At 36.2% G+C, this 26,276-nt stretch overlaps 1 protein-coding gene across 4 annotated transcripts in view; it reads right to left on the bottom strand.

Moving 5' to 3' along the window:
• The window catches only part of VTI1A (vesicle transport through interaction with t-SNAREs 1A), a 249,894-nt gene that overhangs the window by 212,488 nt on the left and 11,130 nt on the right, over positions 1–26,276 (bottom strand). The gene's annotated exons all lie outside the window — the stretch shown is intronic.

Below are 26,276 nucleotides of genomic sequence, written 5' to 3'. Positions count from 1 at the left end.
TCTGTATTTTTCCAATAATCTTCTAATCTTTCTAATTTCACATAGGAGTATCCCTTGTGTCAACTTTCCATTGTTCTCAGGGGTCAGATATTCCCTATTGTTATTAAGAAGGAACTACCAGTCCACTATCTCAAAGAGAATGGTGTGCATGCATATTTGTTCTTTGTGTGATTTACAGACCCGAGGAACGTGGATTACCTTCGTTATCTGCACATACAAGCTCTGCTAAAATCTTGGCATTCAGTCAGCTTTTATCTTGGGGACCCCAAACTGTTAGGCAACACAGAGCACCTATCCAGACTGAAATGTCATGCAAATAGAATTTTGTTAGAAGTTCAATTTGTATTGGGGAGTACGCCAACAAAAACTAAAGTCAGCAATTTAAAACAACAAACCAGCCCCTCTGCTGACAGGAACAAATTACTGTATTCAAAATGAATAAGAATTACTGTGGATCACAAATCCATGGTACGAACTCTACACAAAGGGTAAAAAAGTATTTCTCAAACTAATTATTTAGTAACTCTGTGTTCTGATACAAAACACTGACTACAAATAAAATACCACACAAAATAATACAAATAAGTTTATAAAGGCACACATAGAGGGACAATCAAAGACAAATTAATTATTTAACAACCAGTAGCACTAAGAGAGGAGAAAAGCAAAGACTCATTAGAGTTCAAAACTAAACTTTTGCAATTGGTCAAATGGTGCAGCAGTGTGTTGTACTTCTAACAACTCCAAGCTCTGGTTTCTAGGCAATGACCTTCAAGAGGCTGAGAGCACAGCAAGGTGATGCGTGCATCTTTTGGGGCAAAGATAGAAGTAGCTGCAAAAACACAATACATTTTGTTAGCCCACCCTAGGAGCAAAACTGATTTCTGTTCTCACACAAACCACACAGAAGGTCTAGCACAATCTTTTCAAAGAAATCTTCTGATCACTCTGTAATTATTCCTCTTCGAGTGACCCCATTCCATAACAAACCATTCATGAAAAGACCTTGAAAACACTTTCCCTCTGAAACTTGGTAGTACTCTACAGACCTTAGCATTTGAACTAGGAGTTGTTTCTCTTTTATGGATTATAGCACTTTAAAAAGAAACTATCATCTGCAAGCTAATTAGAATGAAATATGTCTAAATGATTTTTTAAGTTTCTTTTCTTCTGCTGATTTTAATATTCTTTTATTTCAGATTTTTTTTTTCTTAACTTGGTGAAAAAACTTAATTTGTTCACTTATTTTCACAGCTCCTTCTCTGACAAATAAAGGAATCTTCAACTATGTCTGCATGATTCCTAAAGTATTACCTTATAAGTTATTATGATGACAAAAAAGTAACGTGAAATAGTAGCACAAAATTGAGTGTGACACGAACTAAAAAACTAACCGTGTCCTTCATATGCTGGCTGCATAAGCTTCCTGCACCATACTGAACCCCAGTCATCACAAAGCAAAGGGGAGGAAATGCAAATCGGCATCAGGATTTATTTCTTTGCTGAATGCAGCTGAGAATTTGCTCAAAAAAGTTATTTGCCACTTCTTCACTTAAGTGCTCCTCCGTGCTGGCAATTTACCCATCTTCATTTAGTACCTTTCAGTGGTTCTCTCTTGGCCTCATAGATTCCTCAACCCTTAAAGAGCATGACTAAGCCCAGCTGAAACTTAAAGGGTAGCGCTACAGTTAGGCCAGTCTTTCTGAGAAGCATGTGGTATTGTCATCCACGAGCTAAAAGGACAGAAATCCTGATAACTACAGTGCATCCTTTTCAAAGACAAAAGAGCGTGCTTCCTACAAGGTAACTTGGTTACAGCCCTGAGAACCTGGGAGGTTTGTTTTTTCCCCCCACTTCTACTGTGTTTGGACTGGAGATCAATAACAACATTTTTCATCAGTTTCTTGATAAACCCCAGGAAATCCTCACTATTCACAACAGAACTCAAGATTCCAATTTTTCCATTTTGAGTTATATAGAAAGATATTGTATTGTATGGGAACTGGCACTTCAACTTGTATTTCCCCGTTTATAAATGCTAACACTGCAAAACATGTCATTCTTCTGGTATGAGGTATGAAAGAAGGCCTTGACTATGCATTCACTGCCTGAAATTGTTTCAGTTTGAGGAACCAGAACAAAAGAAAGAGCAGAGGAACACTAAGGGCCCATAGCTCAACCTCTATCTTAATTAAATAATTTGCATATAAATAGTATAAATATAAGGCATTAGTAAAGTAATTAATAGCAACAAAAATTGTGAAAACATTGCTTTGTAGAAAATAAGAATAGCCATGTCACTTTCAATCTTTTTAAATAAATATAGGTGACAAACAGGTTTCACTGAGCCCTGAGTTCAACAGCAGTTGCAAACACTCAGCATCTTAGCCTCACCCTGATACAACACAGTCAAGACGGGTTTTTTTGAACATCATCACGGAATCATGATTAGCCTGAACAAATTTGATGGTCATCTTATATTTTTCAGGGGTGAGCATAAGGTTGTCTCTTCCCTCCTGCACATTTTCCTTTGCTCTCCAAAACCAACCTATATTTTAGAAGTTACCATGTTGGCCAGCAGACAGACGTAATGATAAACCTTGCCTTTACTTGTATTAAGGAGCCTGATCTCTACATGACTACATCAGAGAGCAGGTCTAGAAAGGAAACTATGCATCCAAAGAGTAAAATGAAAGGCAATACATAACACAGGCAATAAACTTGCACAGGTACAAACTATTTCATTCTAGTTCTACTTAGTAAAGCGATAAGGGAAAAAGCAAAACTGATTTAATTTTAATTTGTGATTTTTTTTACTTCCTGTGGCATTCATAAGACGTTTGGCACTGTAACATTTTTTCTAGTTGTTACTAAATCTGTTTACAGTTGTTCTTGTGACAGTAGCAGTGATATTTAATCAATACCTGCATGGTTTGTAATCAAGACATGATTTTTTATTTAAAATAATAGTAATATGTCTTTATATTAAAATTAGTAGGAGAATATTTAAATTGTATTGGACAGAAGTTTTTCAATATACACAAGCATTCAGCTACTTCTTGCGGTCATTTTCTTCTTATTTATAGGGAAAAATATTTTTCTGTCAAGGACTGAAGTTTTAAAAACTATAACACTATTCTGTTGAATTCAGTTGAATTCAAGTTGAAACATAGGAAAACAAAATCTACCTACATCTTTCAATATGAGTTTTGGTAAATGGGATGAAATCCTCTGGTGGACAACTTTCTGAGGGAGAGGGTAAGAGAGCAGTTGACTAATTACTTTTTAAACAGCAAATGCAAGAAAGTGACTTCTCTGCAATAAAAGAATTTAGCAAAACAAATCTCCCCAAATCTGAAAAGTTCTCACCAATGACTCAATTTGGGGAAAATATCAAACTTTTCTCACTGCACGGTGACAGCATTCCTACTATATTTTCCTACTGAATGAACGGGGAATATATGAACACCAGCTACGCAGTCGCATGAAGAAGTTCTTTGACATAGCAATTAAATGAGGAACGTGGCTGGAAGCCTAAAGATCAAGTACTTCAGTTTTAAAGCTTTATATCATTAGCATCATAACCTAGGTAAATAAAATATTGGCTTGGTTTAAAACAAGTCAAATAACTGTGTGTTTGCATATCACCAAAGTGTTTATTCTTCTCTAACAAAGCTGATGTGAAGGTCAGATACTTAAATTCTTTGGGCACAGAAGACATCTTTCTCCCTTTAAAGCACCTGCTGCAGCATGGTCACCAGATTGAGGGAGTTATTTGAGCTCTACTGAATTCCAAGTAACACAGAAATATTGTACAACGCTGTTTCTCATTAATAAAAGTGTTAAGAGGAAAATATTAGCCTTACTGTACAGTTACATAGTCATACTAAAAACACTAATAGTCTGAGTGAACACTCAACAGTAGACCAAAAATTACTTCAGACAAAAAAACAGCACTTATAAAAACTTAGATACAAGACAAGTAATAATCACAATAGGCAGTATGGATTCTCAATTTGTTTATAATATCTAATGGCAAATAAGACTTTATCCAGTGTTTGGAAGTATATGTGTGTTTCTTTAATTAAATTAATTTAATTTCCTTAATTTAAATCAAAATTATAGAACTAGATTTAAAAAATTCTAGGGAACTCTCAACACAAATTTTTCATTTCCTGAAGTCTGATAATTGGTTGCTCTATGGATTTTAAGTGCTACTTTTTCACGGTCATGTGGTAACAGCCATGTCCCCTGCTGGATTGCTTACGCATAACCAATATAAGGCAGAAGTTAGAATTGTTTTACTCCCAGGCAAATCACCTATAAGTACAGTTCATTGTTGATAAGTATAAAGTTCAACACTCAATCATCAGTACCCCAAGATACTTCTGAAATATTTCATTAAGTTTTCCCATTTCCTATACTGAATATTTTGGTACCACCAGTAACTTCATCAACTCCCTCATCTATGCATTAAGACCATCTACAAATACAATGAAACTGTGAAGATTAACTGCTGAGTTTCCTCTGCTGTGAAAATTGACTATTTCCTCTCATCCTTTGTTACCTTTTTTTTTTTTTTTTAACCTAATCCAAAGTTCATTCTCTCTTATGCCACAAGAACATTTTCTGAATGGAAATCTACCAAATCATCTCCATGCACAGTAAACTTGTTAATTTTGATTAATTAAAGAGGGTTTCAAAGTTGCATACATCAAGAAAAATGCAATGGAGTGAACTCATTAAATGAAGGGTATGAAGTGTAACTCTATGTTCTAGATGCTGAGCAATATTTATTTCCCTGAATATATCCTTAGAAACTCCTTCTCACCCTGCAAAGTAATTTAAGTCACACATCCTCAAGATCTGCTGTGTGAATGCATCCAATTTTTAATTTATTTATCTTAAAGAGAACCTTTGCTGACACCTAGCAGATAAATGATTAATTGCAATTCTTTGCACCTTTGTGGAAGTCCAACACAAGATATTTTTGAGCCCCAAGCGAAAGGTTTATCCAGACAAAGCATAGATGGTGTGCAGATATACATAAATGCAGAGTTACTGCAGAGTAAACAAAAGTACAACCCTAATGAAGTATTTCCTAAATTATTTTCTTTGGGAACAGATATTCTCATGTGTTTTATAATTTCAAACATCTGCTCAAATCTAAGCAGATAATAGCCTTAAGGCAATAAACACATAAATAAATTAAAATCCATGCAATGCAGAGAACACTACATATAACTTCAGAGCCACATTAACTTACTAAACAAGAGACTTCACTACTAACTGTACAAAAGAAGCACCTACCTCTAGTCACAAAATAATATTGTCCAATTAAGTAAGATTAAACAAATTAAACCAAGTGAAGGAATATGTTAATGTGAACCACAACTACAGAGTCCTATTTCCTGTAGTGTCAGTGTCTAGTAACACCATTATTATTAACCACTCTTCCTCAGTGATCTCTTACTCATAAAGAAATATCAAGAAGCTATACGGGTTTTTGGTACAATCCAGTACAGGCATTCTCATGGTTGCTGGGGATATACGAGTGACTTACAGCCTTAAGGCAATAAACACCTAATAATAGTAATGTCAAGTGTTTGACAGAGATTTCAAATGTAATGTACTTCTATATTGACTTTGCAAGATACTCCAGCTCTCCCACCCTAATCAATAGATTCCTACAGGAAAAATACAAGAACTATGCTTCACCTATAGGCATACCTCCAGTATCTATAATACTTTACTCAATGTTGTATATGAATCTAAGTGTATCCTTCTGTTGGCTATAAATTCAGTTCTGTTCCAAATCTCATCATTAATATACTCTGCTTCATTTTAAAATAGGAAAACTCACCCCCTTTGGGAAAGACTTAATCAGAAATGGTTTCCTTTTTTTCCCCAACAGTAAGTACTTCCCAGATTGCAGAGCCACCTTGAATCACGCCCCAGAAAAAGATCATCACTTCCCAAAGACATTCACAAGGTAACATTCTAGAAGTTTATGAATCCTTATTCTTTGTAAGAAAGAGCACTTTGAAACCTTTCATGCTACTTTTGCGACTTCCTCCAATGACTTCAGGATTAACTCTGCTAGAAGCTTCCATTTCTATTTCTTTATCTGGTAGACTCTGGGTACACTGGTTGCTCAACCATACTGGAACTTCATTGGAAAGAAAATATGTCAACGACATTCTCCAAATGGCAAATGACTGAATTCACGGCTGTTCAAATAATACCTTGCTAAGTCTGAAACATGTTTCTTAAGACAAGACCTTGTCAAAAGATGAAATTTCAAAAGCACTTATTAATCTAAAAAAACAAGCCCTCCTGAACTATGAAATGAGGTACTCATCTTCCCTGGAGTTTCAACGTATCCTCCTTTTACAGATTACCCTTGAGAATGTGAAAATTTCACCTAAAAAGACATAAGACTAGAATTTTTAAGGGAGGTCTAAGCTGCTCTGCTCTGAAAGCCATTGAGGATTGAGCACTGACTCCTTCAGGGCCCTTTCTGAAAAATACCAACCTACACCTTTTAAGTTTCCACAGGTAAAAGCACACAGCAGCTACAAACGATGGTTTGACAATGGGGAAAAAAGAAGACAAAGATGGCAATGGCAGTAGTCAGAGGAAACGCTTCAGCATCTTCCTATAGACCTAGAGAGAAAGAAGCTTTGATAACGGCCTCAGAAGCAGCTCAATCTTCTGCACTGTGGCATGAAGCAGCTGCAGCATGGACTGATATAAAGGGGGAAACAGATCAGGAGGAATAAGATGAAGAAAGGGAGATAGCGAAAGCAGACTACCACCTAATTATGTCCTTGGTGGAAGAAAAACTCAGAAAAATACCAAGATGAAAAGAGTTTTGAATCAGTGCCTTCCTCCAAATGCAAAAAAGGGAAAGGAAGCTAAATACCATCGCACCAACCTGCAGCAGTATCTCCCTTCCCTTTGGACTCTCAGCTGATAATTAGGTGATGGGGAACCAAAATAAAAGATCCACTGCTTGACTTACTTCAAGCCTAATTTCACCAAGGAATAGATACAATAAGTACAACATTGCAGGTTTGGCATTTTAAAAGCTGCATGCACATCCATGACTAGGTTATACAAAACAACCACTCCAAATGCTATACCATTGCATACACCATACACTTCTATATCTTTTCCTCCATGATATTTTCTTTAGATACATTATGACACTAAGATATCACTTCAAGCTTTTTTTTTTTTTTTTTTTTTTTTGCTAAAGTAGTCAAAGGCTCCTATTTACAATGATAACTGGTCCTCAAAAATGGTAGAGAAACTTTGCACTTTAAAGGAGTTTATCATATGAAGGACAGCCTCCAATAAGCAGATCATTAGGCTTTACCGAGGACATTTCACAATTTCTGTCATCCTTTTTATTTTGGAAAATATTTTTGCCTGAACCATAGATCAACTATTTTCACTGAGTCAAATGCTCAGTGAATCGCTTAATTATTTTAGGTTCACAAACTAGAGAGTCATAAACTTTACTGCTGCCTGTAATTTCAACTGTCTGCTGCCTCTCCTCAGCAGTCTCCAAAAGCAACGCAAGGACAAAATTAAATAAAATGTGTTTATACATTAAATAGTCTTAAATTATATATAGTTTTAACCACCCCACAGATGCCTCACGTCAAGGTAGCATTCCATATATAGAACAACTTTGGAAATATGTAACTGGATCTTGCATGAACTTTGGGCATCCTCAGAAAGTTTGTAAAAGACAAGAAGCATTCAAGTAATATGCAGTTTGGCTGAGGAATCAAAGATACTTTGAGTGAAGGCAGTTCAATGTAATTATAATTTACTCTGTAAAGTCATTATAGCCTACAGTTATATTGACATAACTTGAATTTTCTTCCTCCATCTTTCATATTTAGTTTTTTTGAAAAAGCCAATATATTTTACTCAGTTTTACATCGTATTTCATTTTGATCCTTAGTCCCCCCAAAAGGAACACAAACAAAATAAAACTACAAAAAGAGACAGTTATTTAACCTTTTTCTTTGTTCTCAAACTTGGAATCTTTGGAATAAGCCCCATATTGGCAGACCATGACTTTCTCCAGCCCAAAGAACTCACTTTTTACTGCAATAATACCACAATGATCAAATATGTCATATCACACATTCACTGGGGAGAGACAACATAAGCTCAGGAATGAGACTTCTTTATGAGATCAAGCAGGAAATACACTGGGCCAGAATGAAAAGTTGCGATTTGGCCACAAACACCTGAAGGAGCAGCAAAAGGTACACAATACCACTTTCTTTTTCCTAGGCATGTTCTTTTTTTCCTAGTCCTGTCCACTGTGAAAGTCTTCAAAGATAAACAACCTGCTTGAGGCCTCACATGCAAAGAAGAAAAACCTGTGTTTCAAATACACATTGATTACATTCAAATGTGTCTAAACAGTAACGTAGTCCTCTAAAAACACTCTCCTATAATGGTTTACCAAACCATTATGATCTGAGCAGTAAGGTCCATCAGCCATCCCAATAAGCATCAAAGGGACAACATTGCTGTTTCAACCTTGCCAATCTTTCTGCCAAGTTCACTACCAGAACGGGGGAAGCACTGTGCTCTGTAACGAGGAGGGAGCACTGGTAAGTGGGACAACTGTCTCCTTTTAACAATCTTGTCTCTAGCTGAGAAGGTGGAAGCCTGAGCAGCTTTCTTTCCACTCCCAGCCATCTGTTATAAAACATAATAAAGGACAGTTCTGCATCAGCAATTACTATTGATGAAACCAAAATGCTCCGCCACCATCTCTAAAATGGGATTGCTTATTTTGTCAGTCTGAAGAGGAACTTACTTTCTCAGAAATACTAAGAGCAATATGGATTCCTCAGTTCAGACAACCCTAAAACATTTCCCCAATATGCAGCATATTTCGTGCCAGTGATCTCCCCTGAGCTTAACTGTTATCTGCATTTTGGGGGAAAAGGGGAAACCTGACCTCCCACAGCATTTTACCACGAAACCCCAGATGTCAGAAGGCACAAGGCAACACAATTACCATAGAAATAAAATTAACAAAAATAAAATGGAGAAAAAAAAATAATAATCCACAACCCAAAACACAATAGAAACAATACTTTGTGTTCCTATTTTAAGTGCCTCTCTCAATGCTATATGCATAGCAGCTAAAGGCAAGCTGGAAACCAGCCAGGTCCTGGCTGCCAGCAAAAATTTTGTCACCTCCTTTGAACATCTGAAGTATGTTTACCCAATAGATTTCATTAAATTACACTTCCATTAGGAAGCATACAATGTTGATACTCATCTCAAAGATAAAAGGGATCGCTAAGAGGCATGTCATCCTGCTCCCCAGCTGATTGCTATTTCTGGGCCAATCAAGGAAAGGAGCCAGAACAATACTTAGTTAAAAAAATGCAGCATCTCCCCAAGGACTACACACTAACAGACTGCAGCTCCATTATCAAAATAAGCATATCATTAATGACAATACACATACAGTGTGTTATTTTAATACAACTCATACACAACAAACAAGCTGTATTTGGGTCATTAGCTGAATTTGTAAAGCAGTATTTCCAAGGGTTAGAAACTCCTTATAGAGATACGAAGTTTATAGGCTGGGGGTGGCAGGGAACAAATATTTCATATGATCCCCAAATACAGTGTATAGAATAATGCTATGTGGTTTGAAGTGCATTGTAGTAGCTAACAGAACACTAGGCTATTCAAACATAAGTTCTCATTTTAAAGTAATGCAGAAGTAATTTAAAACATCAGGCAGTGTTTTGCTAAGTATCTGAGGGATAATGAAAGCAAAATGTAGTTTATACTGCATGTATCACCTTTTGAATTATTACTACAATACAGTAAAAAAAAAACAAAAAACAAACAAAATGGACTCAAAGCAAATGTTACAAACACTAAACACATATGTAGAAAAAAAAGCACTCAGACTGTGAGGCAAGCCACTCAAATTCATGAGTCCACTAGGACTGTTCAGCTGTCATCCTACAGAAGGCTGAGCCCCTTGTAATGGAGAGGAGGAGATATCTTTGTCTCTAAGCATTGGTGTTAGATGTAAGATGTTTACTGTGCTTCCTAATCTCCAATTCACATAACAGAAATAAAGGCAAGAGGACAAAACCAAAACCTCACTAATTATAAACTGAAGTAAGAGGAAAGGGCTGGGAGAGTATAGCTGTTCACAGCCAAGCTCTGCCCAGTCCTTCTGCAGCAACCTGTGATTATTAATCTCTAAAAACACTCCTTGCTTAATACTCTGCAATTTAGATTTCAGCCAATTTCTTTCAACATGCAGAAAACCTTTCGGTTTAGCCATATTTGACATATCATATGAACTCCAATTATCCATCTTTTTGCAATTAATCATCTCACAATTACATTTCCTGCACTTATAAGCATCCAGCTGGGAACTGAGTTTTAATCTAGGAAATAAAAAAAAAAAAGATTCAGGTTTCTAACAAATTACTTCTAATTAACCAGAACCTTTTCTAGTCATTCCAACCTAAAGACGCCTACAGCAAATGAAAGAATTTATTGTTTGCATTTCTAATGACACTTTAAAATTTCATTTCTATTTCCCCAGTGAGTAACGTTCACAAAACTCACTGCATTTACATTTACCTAAACAAACATTCTGTTAAGAAGGAAATGCACAACAACAACAAAACCTAAGGGAGGAAAAGGAAGCTGGCATTCACTGAGCAGAAAAGCCACTAAATAAAACTGAGGAACCAAGATGCTAATTAATGGCAATTTCCAGAAGTACTCAGTAGCTCTGCTGTCCAGATTCTGCAAGAGTTATGGGGAATCTCAAAACTATATTTCTAAAATAATCGTTTAGAAATGAAAGATGGTTTGTTTTTTTTTTTTTCAGAACAAAATGTTCAGTTCTACTGATAGAAGGTGGCAATTTATAGACAATATAAAGGAAGTGGATTAAATGAACCCACCTAGTCAGATAACTCAGGAAACTAAGTTAGTGGTAGTTAAACATGAAAGGGCTTTGTCCCACAATGTTCAGCGATTTCCCCAGGGAAACATTCTGAATAAGAACCATGCAAAACATGCTTACTGCACGATTGGGAACTGCTTAGTATCACAGGGAGGTAACAGGAGGTAAGTATCAAATATAACAGTTTCATTTACATTAAGTCTTATCAATTTTCTCCAACTGTTTCAAAAAGTCAATGCAAACATCTGACAGAATAAGATTGCTGCAAAGTAAAGTATACCTTTCATGTTCTTTGGACAGTCAAATACCAGAGGGTTTTCTGTCAATTATTCAGTATCACAGATGTACATCCCAAATCTGTCCATCTAACTTACATAAAGAAAATAATATACAGCAGAAAAATGTCTTGTGAGCTACCTTTAAGTAATACATAAGTCGCTCTAACTGCAGAAATATTTCTGCTCAAAAGGCTGGTGTTCATTAACATGCTACTAAAGTTTCCACAGTACAACACTGGACTGCATTAATTGGCTGATTGATTCAACACAAAGTTAAAGTAGTTAATTATTCTGGAAAAGAGTTATTTTTAATACACCTGAAGCCTTCCAAATCTATTAAATTTTATATGCCTGCACCACCTTCCCATTACTTTGAGTTTCATTAACTTCCTCTGTAGGCACTCTTAGAACACCAAAATTGTTGATATAGTTTTGTTTTTGTTCATAACACAGAGGTCCAATTGTGACTGTGAATATCCCTTAACTCATTGAAAACAAGGAAACAACAACAAAGTCTGTGGTAACTTCCACCACCACTAGTAAAATGTAGCAAATTGCAATCCCTGCCACAGCAGCAACAGCTTTTCCAACTGTTCAGTGTCAGGAACAAATTAACACCAACCTCTGCTTCCCAAGCTTCTGCTTAACCTCTCTGTCTGGTGCATGTACTGCACAGCACATTCAACAAGGTGCAAGGAATCATCGCTGAGCTACAGATACATCCTTAGCTATTACAGAGCCTATATTTGAACCAGTCTGAATTCCTCATTGCTGCAGATTCCAACTCGAGAGCTGGTTGAAACACTACAAAATATCTACCAGCACATTTCAATCCATCAGTTTCTTTCTAAAAGTCATAAAGGAAGATCTGCCTGAAGAAGTAGTGAGAACCATATGGAAAAGTTCACCTTAGTTGTGAAATTAGCCATCAAGACATAGAGCAAAAAGCCAGAGTTACAGAAAGCGGATAACGTGTTTTCTCTCACTTCAAGCCTCTCACAACACTAAAATGGGAGACGGTCTACGCACTTCAGTGGGACTCAGGGATGAGCCAGGCCGCAGGAAACTGTAGAGCAGTGTCCTCCATCATAACTGGAACAGGGCTGATGGCTAAGGGGCTAAATGGGGACCTGGGCCACCAACAAGGTGGGAGGAGACTGCTGAAGGCCACTGAGCATTATTGGTGCCCTCAGAGCCCCGACGAGCAGAAAGTGGGTAACTTCTGCAAGACATGGTACTCAACACAGCTTGTGGAGGCTGCAGAAATAGTCAAACATGGAGCACACAGGGATCTATGTCACCACCAAGGAGGCCGCATCAGAAACGTTTTGTATACGAAGCAATCTGAACAGTAAATGTCTCTAACGTTTTAAAAAATAGTATTACTGCTTTACTGCCCTGGATTTGCCCTTTCAAGCCCTGAGCCATTGGCAAGTGAGGCACAAGCAGGTGAAGTTACAAGGAGATTCAGAAGATATTAGGCGAACATGAAAAATAAAAAGAAGTAGGAGAAAAAGCAACCCTCTCAGCCGCAGTCATTTAAGTAGGAACACTACAGAGAAAAGCTCTTAAGTGCAAATCTTTCTTATTGCAGCATTACTTCCAGTGGCACATGAAACAGCAGTGATAACAGGCTCAAAAAAAAAACTTTGAAAATAAAGTTAAAAGATACATGTAACTTAAAACTAACATCTTTTCCTACACAGAAAGGTTAAATTGTGGGGTTGACATTTGCATTTGTTACGTTGTCAACGTTTCCTGCCTATCAGCCTGTGTACAAACAATATCTAAAGATGTCATCTACATATTTATACCAAAGGAGTTTATGAACAAGACCTGTCAGTATATTTTAACACCTTTCCAAAACGTCAGCTTTCATCAGGTATAAACACAACATGTTTAATTTATTAGTTTGGTTTAATATAAAAAGTTGACAATCATATGTCACCATAACTATTGATAAGGTAAATAAGGACTACACAAAAACGTCAAAAAAGTTATTAAAATGTTTCTCAGCTTTCTGAATCAAATTGGCTTTATTGGCTTTTCTCTGTCAATAAGTGAATCATACATTTTTCTTCATATGGCTATTTCTGAAGTGACATCCAAGAGCGAAGTGTACAGACATTTTCACTCTTGGAGAATCTGAATTCCATTCTGACTGTCTGGGGCAGGGGACAGGTCTTTGTTTCCTTTTAAATACAAAACAAAACCAACAAAAAACACAAATACAAACTTGTTCATCTGTATTTAAACATACACCAAGGAGGAGTTCTTCTGAAGTGATCTAAAAAGTACAAAAAATACACAAAACCTGCATACAAGTTAAAATATAAGGCACAACAAACTTTCAGTACAACTTCACAGTGGAGCAAAGCAATACATTCGTTTTCACTTTCCATAGTAGGCATTTGACTTAATTGCCTCAAGAGAAATGCTATTATCATATGTCTCCTTTTTTTATTTATAATTACAGAAGGACAACCTATTCTCAACTCCCTTCTAGATACTGCCCCTAAGAAACGTAACACTGGGCAGTATGGCTGGATTTCAAGAATTTTCTACCACCATACAGCCAAACAACTCATCCATAAGGCATTCCAGCCAGTTTGCAGGATCTCTATCTACAGGAACAACAACAACAACAACAACAAAATATATATATATATATATTTATCTGAAAGCAAGAATAATGTTGCAAGGATTAGTTCAAGAACTCCAGTCCAAGTCAAATCCATGCCAAATTATAACCAAAGGTATAACAGAGCTTAAAGATATGAGGGGAAACAGAGAATGGGCTGGTCACTGAGAACATATCTCCTTGTTAGAACATGACTTCTTTTTCTTCAGCAAAGACCTAGCGTACACCTCAGCATGACATATAGAAGAACTTGATTATTATATAACCAAGCTGATACTCTGATTTGATAATAAGGCCATCAAGATCTATTGCATGCCATAGTTTCTTAACTATTCTCTTAAGTAGCAGGGAAAAGAATAATGATTTCTTAAGAGTACACCAGACACGATGAACATTTCCAAGAACTGGATTGGACTTCCTATTGCTTAGGTAACAGGATTTTCACTGAAGTCATATCACTTTTGCATTGAAATTAAAAAACACAGTGAGTAAATTTGAAGATTTAGATATGTAATATCATTAAATATCAACTGTTAATCATTAGTTAATAGCATAAATACAATGCTGAAGATTTTTTAAATGCATCGCGTCTAATGAAAACTTGAAGCCTTATTTTTTGTTCAGATAACTAGTAGGTGAAAGAACTGACACATGAACCATCATAAGTTATTTTTCCATAGTATTTGAAAAGACAATTCCCCAAAATGGAAGTAGTCCAAATGTACTAATAACAAGATTTTAGGCTTTAAGAGTTTGTTCCTTGGTTTCCTTTGTTTGAAATTGTAAATTGAAATCTCTTGTAAGAGAAGGGGAATGAAAATTTGCAGAGGCCTCAAATCCTTCAAAAGAGAAGGGAAGACCTCAAAAGATACTCTTGCTCCAAAATGATACATCTAACTACATCAGAACAGATAACATCTTGGTGTTTTTCTATAACAGTATCTGAACGCTACGTGATTTCATATTTCTTGCAGAACAGATCTTAGTTGTTTGCGAAAGAATCTCACTTCACACACAGTTCAAAGCACCCTGAAACTGCAATCTTCAGTTTAGACTCCCCATTAGGGCTTGAAGCATGTTTGGTGCGCTCCCAGAATGGAATTTTCAAGGAATTTCCCCCTTAAAAAGCAACCCTACTCATGCTCATGTGCACGAATTGATGCGAATTTCAAAATCGTAGCACTGCCAAACCAAAAACGACTGCACGAGAAGCCTGTGTAGGTGAAAAGGCCCCAGCTAAGACATTTTTAAACATACAAAATGCCTTGCAATTTGGTATTAGTTTGCAAGAGGAGGAAACTCAGCGAGTGACATTAGCAACAGAATACTTTCTAGCTATGAATTAGAAGTAAGAACTCTTTAAGTTTGTCCCAAAATGAGAAGCAGAAAATGAACCATCAACGTGGGGAGGCAGAGGAACAAATTTTCCTTACGCTCATTCTAAAGTTCATGCATTTTAAACCAAGATCTTTACAGGCTACAAATGCTGAGACACTGCTTTGCACTGCTGAACACAGTATGTGTAGGCCATGAATGGAAAAAGGGGGACCTTAACAATGTGTTTGAAACTGACTCCAAGTATTGGTAGGAAGAAAGATGCAGCCCAGGTGCCTTCAACTGAAATAAAGATCTAACAGGAGGACAATGTGATAGAAGGTGAGGAAAAGACAAAAGGAGCACTAAGGGCTTAAAAAGGCTAGGGAAGAGATTCAGGTTAGCAACCTCTAACTTAATCCTGACCTTTCTCTAACTTTTTAGTTTGATTTAGGTGACTGAACTAACTTTGTGGGAAGCTTATATAAGTGAATGATAGAGTCTGATTTCTCCTCTAGATAAGGCAGAAAGAAGAAATCATACTGTCACTCATGGGTGTAACACTGAATTACAGAACAATATAAAAAACACAGCTTGATTACAAATCAATTAATTATTTAATAAAAAAATTACAGCTAAGACCATTTACTGCTAGTAATTTTACTCACAAACCCTCTACTTCAGAATAAATAGTTCTCAGTTTATTTTTTTAAAGGATGCCGAAAATAATCATACTAAAAAAGAAAACCTGTGGTTTCAAAGACAGATGCAAATAGGACAATCAATAATAAAACTAACCTACACGTCTTAAACAAAATATACAAAAATAATTAAAAGAAACACATCAACACACCAACTCAGTTACTTGCACAGTTCTATTTATTTAATGCTCAGTATCAGATGCCAAAGAGCTGTACTTGCAGATAAGAAATCCTCTTGTTCGAGGTAATCTACAAAATAGTGGTGCCTGTGTAAAAACCTGCAATACACGTGCTAAAATACCAGCCATCGTTATGAAATTTATAGGTTGCTTTTCAAATTCCGAAATAAAAGAATTTGGTTTGGTATCCATACCACTACTCCTACACAAAATATTAAATAATACTTTTTTCTAAGACGGTGATAGGCCGCAGCAAAGGATACAATTTGGTTTAATAATGGCTCAAAGCCCTTTCACTCATGAACCAGTGGAAAGCTAGCTTTATCACATAGGGCCACTTGCTATCTAAGGTCCAGTCCAAGACCAAGAAAAAACAACACGAGCTTTTCCTTCAATCTCCCAGACTTCACCTGAGTCTCTGTTGAACACATGCTCTTTCCAAGATCTATCCAACATGTTACCATGCTGAGCAGAGGGGTAAGCTGGCAAATGCTATGCCTTTTTCATTTTAGTCTTAACTTCTCTGAAAAAAACTAAGGACTTGTTGGACATGCCATCCAATAGGAAATATGCAGAGCCCCTATCACACTCCCTAGTTTCCTCTTCTTATGCACCAAGCACCAAATAGTTAGTAAAAAGCTCCCCCCCTCATAAAACACAGAAATGGTTAAATTGTACCAGAGCAAGAAAAATATTCTATTACTGTCCCCAGAATTCACCTATTATATTCCTTTTTACTATTTGCTCTTACTACTTTAATTTTCATTGATCTAATCTTTAAGGAATGAAACCTCTCTAGTAATTATTAAATACTGGCAAATATTTACAAAATATCACCAAATATTTTCCTAGAACTGGCACCATTATGGCAGTCTATAAAAACTGGATGAAAAGTAGGAATGGTGCTATATTTGACTCCCCTGTTACAAACAAGCATTATATTGTCAAATTTGCAACTTACTCTGAAGTAGCCTTTGCAGGGATTTCTTCTACAACTATACAAGAACAGTAAGCTTAAACAGATCTTGTGGCCAAGGACTACTTATTGTGTGGTTTGTACAGCAGCTTGCAAAGGGAAACTGTACTTGGGACTGACAACTAAATGATTGCAGAGTACAAATAAAAAATTATAAACAAAAGAACAGAGATATTCACGCTTCTTCCATATGTTTCACATAGTAAAGAGCATTAGAAAAGGAAAAACTCATTCAATCCTATTTCCAGCTGCATTTCTTCCTTTATATTTCTTCCTCACCAAACCTCATGTCAGAGATTAGGCAGCATCTCCACTGTTGTCAAACTCCATTTCCATTTACCTGTATAAGCCAATTTTAAAGAGCCATAAAGTTTCTTCTGTGCTTTCCACCAGTATGTTAAAAAGAATCAGTGTATAGCACAAAATGGGAATGATGAGAAAACATCATGCATCTTGGTTATTAGATCACATTTTATATATCTGCAACTTGTAAATATTAAAACATAAATAAGAAATTCAATATTTTTCAGGACAAATGAAGGTCTACCTACATAAGGAAACAGCAGTATTGAACACTGAAAGCATTAGTATAAACATCTACTTTGTTCTTGGATTAGAGTTTGGAGGAGAGGTGGCAGAAAAAAAAAAATCACAATTTCAGTTAAATTCAGCCGTAAGTTGCAGGAAAAAAAAAAAAAAAGTGGAGTGAAATGATTGTGTTGATTCTCCCTAAGAATCCCTGCCACAACAAAGTTCATACTTATGTGTTAAGTCTTCTCAAAGGCTTTTTAATTAACTATAGTAGATTTCTTGAGAGAAAAACAAAAACAGCAACAAAAAAGAGCAATTTAACTAACATGCTTTTATCACATTAAACTTAGTATTCTGCTTTTGGAAACCTAAAATTATCAGAAAAAAACTACGCAACACATACTTGACCACTTCTCGTCAAACAAAAGTTAGCACAAAACATTACTAAAGCAGCACACCAAGTCATCAGAAAAGAAAGGGAAAATATACCTGTCATGTTCTTCATCTTGCTTATTAACAAGTTCAGAATCCATTTGCAATTACAAGTATTATTCTCTGGCACAGAAGAATTTTTACTATGTGCTACCATAAATCTCCTGCTATTCTTTGGCAAAGGTTCTCAGCAAAAACCAAGGTAACTAAAATATTATTTGTACTAGCAGAATAGAATGAATGCTACCACTTGTAATGTTTGACAACTGTTTGACGATCCAACACAGAATATATTCAGTTATGCAAAGAGATTTTTTCATACTCTAATATATGCTTATGATGCAATAGGAAATTCAACAAGCGTTTAATATGTAACGATGATATAAAAATTTCCCCTTGAATTCTGATTGAGAAACTATCAAGATGAAGCACAAACCTCTTGAAGTTAGGCAGAAATAGCTACTTTTAACTGCATTGCCAGTACTTCAAGTTTCATTTCATGACAGCAACACAACTTAGCATGCAGGCAAAAAAAATAAATAAATAAAAAGCCATTAGCCATACATTTGCCAAAGTAATTCTTAACACGGGACAACTAATGAGTCAACAATAAAAAGTTCACCATTTACCAGACTGCAACTTCACCATAAAGGAAAGCTATTTTTGACCATGGCAATTAGTCTCCTCATGTTTCAAACACTAAATTCTGTTTTCCCATTAATTTTTAAAACTGTGTGGCTTTAACTTAAAATAAACTGTACATCAAAAGAATGGAAAATAAACAGCCAGGAACACAATTTGACGAATTGGATTTATTTAGTTTATTTAGCTAAACAGGGTCCATTGGATCTCTTTAATAGGCTGACAGTTGCACTGGGCTGGTTAATAAAACATTCAACACAGTATCTTCAGCCAATATAGAAATGCAAATCCCACCAGAAATATTTTATTCATGAAACAGTAATTTCAGTTACTACCAAAGCAAAAAAAAAAAAAAAAAAAAAAAAAGGAAAAAAAAAAGAAAAAAAAAAAGAAAAAGAAAAAAACGAAAAAAAAAAACCGAAAAAAAAAAGAAAAAAGAAACTGGAGGGGGGGGAAGGAGCTGGGGGGATATGGAATTTACTTTGCAAACAAACAGTGCCATCTAGTGTCAGTCTCAGAAGAAATAAACCAAGAAATCTGAGAAGATCTGTAATTAATCCTCCCCAGTGTCAAAATGCTACCTTTTCCTTTTTTTGCTTTCTTGGTAGAATGTCTCTTCCTATTTTGCAGTCAAACACAAATTAGCCTCCTTCTAGATAGGGAAAAACAAAACAAAACAAAAAAAAACCAACAGTAAAATATGATGAGAAACTTGAGCGTAGCTCTAATCTGAAAAGTAAGCAAGCAATGAATTGTTTGCTCAGCTTGTCTGATGGTTTTTCTCAAAATCTTCGCGTTTGTAACTCATGATACAAAAGCAAATCAAAATTCTACTTACATGAGTGCAAGTGAGCCAACATGATGACAAAAGAGTGAGATATGCTCTGTTTACTTGTCTTCACAACAGACAACAGCGAGATCTTTACCACTGCTGCTATCAAAAGCAGGACAACAGCTTGCTTCTTTTTGCATGAAAGGTAGGGCATTACTTGACTAATACATAAAATCACTGAGAAAGAATGTAATATTAGAGCTCTCCTTCTCCCCCCAAAAAAACAGCATTCACCTTCTGTATATGAAGAGTCCTCACTTTCCACCTGGTTGTAAGTAATTCTGAGCAGACACTGCTTCTTCCAGTACTGGCAATGAAGACCAGTGCACAGATTCAATACTCCTACTTTGAGAAGGGGAAATTCTAACAGAAGAACAGAAATTATGTGGGAAAGGAGAAAGCACAGTTCTATACGTGGTAAGGCTGATGAGAGTTGGCATTCAGACACGTCTAAGGACTGCCAGGTGAGAAAACATGCTTAGTGAAAAAGGCATGTGTTCCTACACCACAGCTGACATCAGGCTGAATTTATATCATATGATTTAAAATACATCTTACAGAAGGACTTCATCAGCTGTAGACTACTTTTTGGCTTCGATTAATAAATTAACATTTCTCTGTGAAGGGAACAAGGAAAGAGAGCAGCATGAAGGTTTATAGCGCATTGTGAGAGTCAACATGCCCCAGCCACATACACCATCATCAGACTCACCAAATTGTTTCCTAAAAATACCTTTATTTGTAATCGTTGGGCCAAGGCTCTTGCTCCACAAATCGTTTTTTCTTAAAATCATATGCATCAGGACCAACAAAAAAAGTGCCACAAAACTCACCAGTTTCCTACCTCTGGACAGAGTTGTACTAAAGTTCCTAAGAGCATCAAGTAGAAGTTGGCTGAGTGAAGAATGTGATTAAGGAATTAACTTGATAGACAACTGAAATTTGCTGCTTGGTTGTCCTTGTCCAGTAATATCTCTATAAATTATCTTATGAGATGCACCTTATGGGTCAAACATGGGAGTACTCTTTGAAAACAGCACCCAAAGGTACTGCATTAAAAACCGAGGAAGTGCAGTGTGCTTCATCAATCTGGCCTCCCAGGAATCTCAGTTAAAATGATCATAACCCCTTAGGTTAATGATAAATTAAGCATGTTAACTCCTGCCTTTCATGTTTTCCTCTAAGGAAAAACATGTCATCACGAGTAAATTTCATGGTGAAACAAAATTCCTTCTCTCTCTGTACAACCACACAAAACCAAAAAAAAAATTATCTTTAGATGTAAATAAATGAGGGCAAGTTTTCTACACTAGACCTAAGTTATAGCATTGCTTAATCTTTCATTAAAAACTCAGTCAAGGCCTTGAATGTTAAAAAAAATAATAATAATAATTATTTTTCCTACCTCAACTTTTTCCCATTTGAAACAGCAGTCGTATAAATAAAGTAATTGCAAAACGTCAAATGATGCCTCCACCTTTTTCTACCACAAACCCGTCAAGGTGGGGACACAAAAACAAATTGAAGATAATGTGGAATTTTCTTCTTCTGAAGAAAAGAAGTTAAAGTAACATTCAACAGCAGACAAGAAAGCAAAAATATCAGAAGTTATTAAAAAAGGGGAAAAAGGAAAAAAAAAAACAACTAGTATAGTATAGAGGACTGATTACTTATCTCAAAAAGGCTATGATATATATTAAATATAGCACAGCAAAGGAACATTTGTCTATGAAATATTTTCCCAAAATTAGATTGTTAATACATTGTCAGATATTTCATTTTCTTCTGAATCTTAATGCATGTTTCATCTCATGTGCATTAAAACAAACCCTTTCCAGCCCTGTTACAAAAGAAATGTGCTATTCACATTCCAAAAACTAATCTGATTTTACAAAGATCAACAAGATCAGGTTTTTACTGCAGGCATGCCTGCCCATGCAGGGTGCATGTGCATACATGACATGTATAGATAGCTAATTCCTTTTTAACATCTGGGATGCAATTACAAAGCTATACAAGTCAGTCTCTTGCACATTTTATGAAATTCTAAATATAAAGAAATGCTTTGCTCTACAACAGTCCAATAGCCAAACTTATAGTTCAGTCTGGAAAGCTGGGGAAGACTGCAATAAAGACATAGGTCTCTAACTCATCTTTTGACAAGTGTCTTTTATTATGCTTGTAACCACATGAATATTTGACTGGGTAGATGCCAGAATTTGAAATAAGGGCAGTAGTACTGGCAAAAAGCAGCCAGATGATGGTTGGCACAACTGTAGCTGTTCCCTCAGGTCAGTTTCTGCAGTAAGTTGGTACTTCTCAGAGCCAGAAAATGGAGCCCCTTCCTGTTGCTTATCACCTTAAATGCTTTGAAAGCTTAACAATAGTTATCATTTTAACAATTTAAACAAAACCTGAAGGATGTACGCAACATGAATATGTATTTTCACTACTGACTGAACTAAAGCCTGCAAATTTTACCTTTGGTTACCATTATTACATAATACAATCTGACTGGATTTTTATATTCCCTCATCTATTTGAATGCTTCATACTTCAACTGTAAGCTTTTCACTGTCCTGATATTGTGTCTGTACAATGAACCCTTGGGATGAATAACCGATAACCACACATTTGCTATGTTTAGATAGTTACAGTTTCATACAAACTGGGATTCTGATCAAAGTGAATTGGTAAAATCCAGACAGCTTTCTACTACCGTATATTCCTAGTGTTTAAAGTTCCCTGGGTACTTCAGGTACCTAAAGTTTTGGGGTAATAAATGGAAAAAAAATGCCTATTTGAAAAAAAAATAAAAATCATAGAAAAATAGAATTGTTAGAGTTGGAAGGGACCCTGAAGGGTCAACTGGATTCCCCAGCAATGAATAGGGACACCTACACGGACTGATCAGGTGCTCAGAGTCTCTTCCAGCCTGACCTCAAGTGTTTCCAGGGACAGGGCATCTACGCCCTCTCTGGACAACCTGCTTCAGTGCTCGGTGTAAAAAACGTCTTCCTTTTTTCCCCAATCTAAATCTCTCATCTTCTAGTCTGAAACCACTTCCCCTTATCCTATCATAACAGATCCTGCTAAAGAGTCTATCCCCTTCTTTCTAATAACCCCCCCATTACAATTAAATAAAGGCATTTGTTTGCATTTATAGCTTCATGCAATTGGTCACCGTGGACATTATGCACATGGAATAATCAAGAACAAAATATTTACCAGCTTAAACCACAAGATGATGCCTTTGTAGGTGTAGGGAAAAAAAAAAAAAAAAAAAAAGGAGCAAAAAAAGTTGTAGGAAACTAGAATTTCAGAAACTCTTAGTAGGTTGTCCCAAAATGAAGCCAGCAGACACACATACATGGTATGCAACTCCACTTCAGGCCACAAGATAGAGCCATTACCGCTGCCTCTGCAGCCCAGCAAGCCTGCATGGAGCACAAGCCCAAGAGTCACTGAAGTCTGGGGACTACAGTTTTCAGTACCTAACAAAAATGAAACCCCACTATAAAGGTGCTGTACTGATAATACATTACTGGTTTGATTATCTTCTTTTCAAAGTTAAAAGAAACAAACACACAACCTTTACCAAACAGTTGAATTTCATCATGATAGATGTTTATGGACTATCGTAAGCAACCCTGAAACTTGCCTTTTGATGTGCACACAGCTTTCTTGAATAGAAATACCACTTCATTCTTGTCCTTTTCCTATGTTTCTCTCTAAATACTTGCTGCTGGAACTACATCAGCAGCAATTGGTGTAATCTGGCATGGCCATACCTGGATTTTCTTCACAAATCAGAAGAATTGTTTGCTACAGAACAGACTCTTCCCAAGGAAGGCTGCACAGCATGGATGTGAGCAACAGAAACCATCGTTTAGCCTCCAGCTTTGGTTGAGGTGTCATAGTTTCATTTTTATTTTTCCCCCATGTGTAATCACAGTGCTCCGGTATCTGAATACCTTAAATTATCGAAATGAACTATCTTTGTTTTGATTCACACTGTTACTTTGTAACAGGTATGCAATAAGATGGAACAAGTCAGTTTTTTCTCCTCTGACATCACTCAATACAACTAGTGGGTTACAAATTACCCATGTACAATACAGTGCATGGCGTAGATGTAACTGCCTCTAAACACACCTTTGGACTGCAGGGTACTGCTATAAGTAACTGTGTGTGAGACTCAACACAATAAAGCCTGCAAAGAATGGAAATAAATCTCTCTTTACAGCTTGTTCTCATTTGACCAAAGAATTAACAGCCATTTTTGGATTAACTTTTCAAAGTGCAGCTTGACTAAGCTCAAACCCATATTTTTTTAGGCTATATTTCTGATATAATAATGTGCATGAAAAAAAAACAACAACAACCAAACCAACAACCAATAAGTACCACAACAAACCATGATATGTTCATCAAGATTCCATAGTATAAACTGAAGTAATAAGCAAGTGACAGTCCAATTTTTTGTCATTTTTTTTTCACATACTGCCCAAGATCAAAAAAACTCCCCCATTAGATATTACATATCAGAAACACGAATGTTGAGTATCTTCCAAGTAAGGAGTGAACAGTCTACATTCCTCATATTTACTTCTAACTTTTAAATATGTTGCTGTGCTGCTGTTCTTCATACCTGCTTGGGTGAGGTCAAATTTGCAAGATCAAGGCTCATATTCATTAAGATGAATATAAATGAAATATACCAGTCCCAGTTCTGCATTCACTTCACATTTCAAATATAGAAGTCACTTAAAAAGACTGCATACTAAGCGATATAATTTTTGCAATTCATTTCACAAACACTATTTATTTAAATGAAATATACACTTCAAGATGGCAGAGAGATGTCCTCTCCTCAGCAGACATGTTCTTTCACACAGGACAAAAGGCCAAGTCAAGTACAACGGGATCCAGCTGAGATTCCAATCCATTTATAAAGAACAACACGTAACTTTGCAAACTCACATCTGCATGCCTTTTGGAAGACATGAGAACTTCCAGCAGCAAACCTGTAAGCTGATCCTAACCTGAAACTGCCAGTATCATTCTAAACTAAAGATTTCCCTTCATCTGTAAAAGTGAATTCATTTTAAAATTCTAAGATCTGCTTTCTCTAAAGGCCTGCTAAAGCTCTTAAAGAAACTCTACATGCTTTGCTTACAATCAAACAGGTCACAACTCATTCAAGTCAACATTCAGACAGAACACACAAAAGCACTTTCATTTCAGCAAATATTTTCAACTTCCCGCCTTCAGTGGCCCTCCAGACAGCACTTTTGAGTCAAAATAACATTTCCTTTCCTTCCTCCTCTCCTCCTTTGAACTCACAACTGAATCACTTTGTTATATAGTTTCCAATAACTTGTTATTTGTCTGGAGAATAAGCCAGAAAGATTCTCTAACACTCAGATACAAAATTAGCAAAAATGTTAGTGCCTAGGAACTGGGATAATAAAGGGAATTTAGTTGAAACAACATTTTGTTTTCTATACAAATTTTTTCCACTCTTTTTTTGGCTCCCTCACTCTTAGCAAATCCTTATGTTCTTCAGTCATATACATACAATTGAAGGATATACAAAACATATACATATTACAATTATGTGAACTCCTCGTGTTCTGACACACTTCTTCCACATATGCTCATTTCTCCTCTTCCATAAAGAGCATCCAGTTCTGAACTCTCCCATTCCCAAATGTCTGGAAACATGAGCACCAATTTCCCTCTTCTGGCTGCATAGAGAAATAAGCCAGCAATAAAAATAAAAATGTTGACTGGGAATTCTCCCGCCCCTGAGGAGATAAATAACATTCACTCCTGGCCTAAAAATTGTTCTCTTTTGGAAGCCACTGTTTACCCAACAGGGCCATACACACTTCCTAGAGGGGAACAGCATGAAATCATCTAAAATTTCAATGCAAGTCTTTTTATCCTAACATTCCTCAAACTTTACAAAATTACAGCCACCTTCTTGCTAATACATTTTTGTGCAACTCCTCAAAACTTGGCAGAAGCACAGAGGAATGACAGTCAGCTGGATTTCCTGGCTACGGGTACAAACATTGGCTCTTCTCCCCTGAAGGAATAAACTGCCTCCAGCATTCCCGAGAAAATTCACACTTCTCTAGCAAATGGAAAAGAATTTTCCAACATTTCTTTCTTTCTCCCTACCCTGCAGGAACTGAGCTGCTGCCAATTAACAAAGCATTTCCCCATATTTTGCAATCCCTTTGAACCTTTTCAGGACTTCAGAGGAAACAGTTTTGTCTCTGTGTAAATCTATTCAGTGCAAATGGTAGTCACACACACACACACACACACACACACACACAAAAGGACAACTGCAGCAGAAGCCCTTAGACAAGAGAATCTTGTTGGTTTGTATCCATTATTTGAAAAATTTAGTATTTAGAATATACTTGTACAAAATACCAAGAATAATCTAGGTGGAATGGAAAGAAGAAATCACAGTAAGACATTAAGTGGACATGAGATAACCCACATTCAAAAATTCCCTAAGTTGGTGATTATATTGCTTTTCATGCTATTGCCACATTACTACACACTGTTTTAAATGAATCATTATTTTCTCTGCAGAGTAAACTTACACTATATTTTAAGTATTAATTCTCAAGTTCTACAAGCCTTTCCTCGAGAAACAGGGTTAAAAGCTGACTATTGTTCCTACAGCATAAATACTCCCAATGTTTAACGGCATCCTAGTTAAAAAATCTACCCA

Source organism: Meleagris gallopavo, chromosome 8 (genome assembly GCF_905368555.1).
Source record: "Meleagris gallopavo chromosome 8, MGAL_WU_HG_1.1, whole genome shotgun sequence".
NCBI classification, from domain to species: domain Eukaryota; kingdom Metazoa; phylum Chordata; class Aves; order Galliformes; family Phasianidae; genus Meleagris; species Meleagris gallopavo.
Note: the sequence above shows the minus strand (reverse complement) of the source record. Positions and strands in the feature narration are given on the sequence as shown.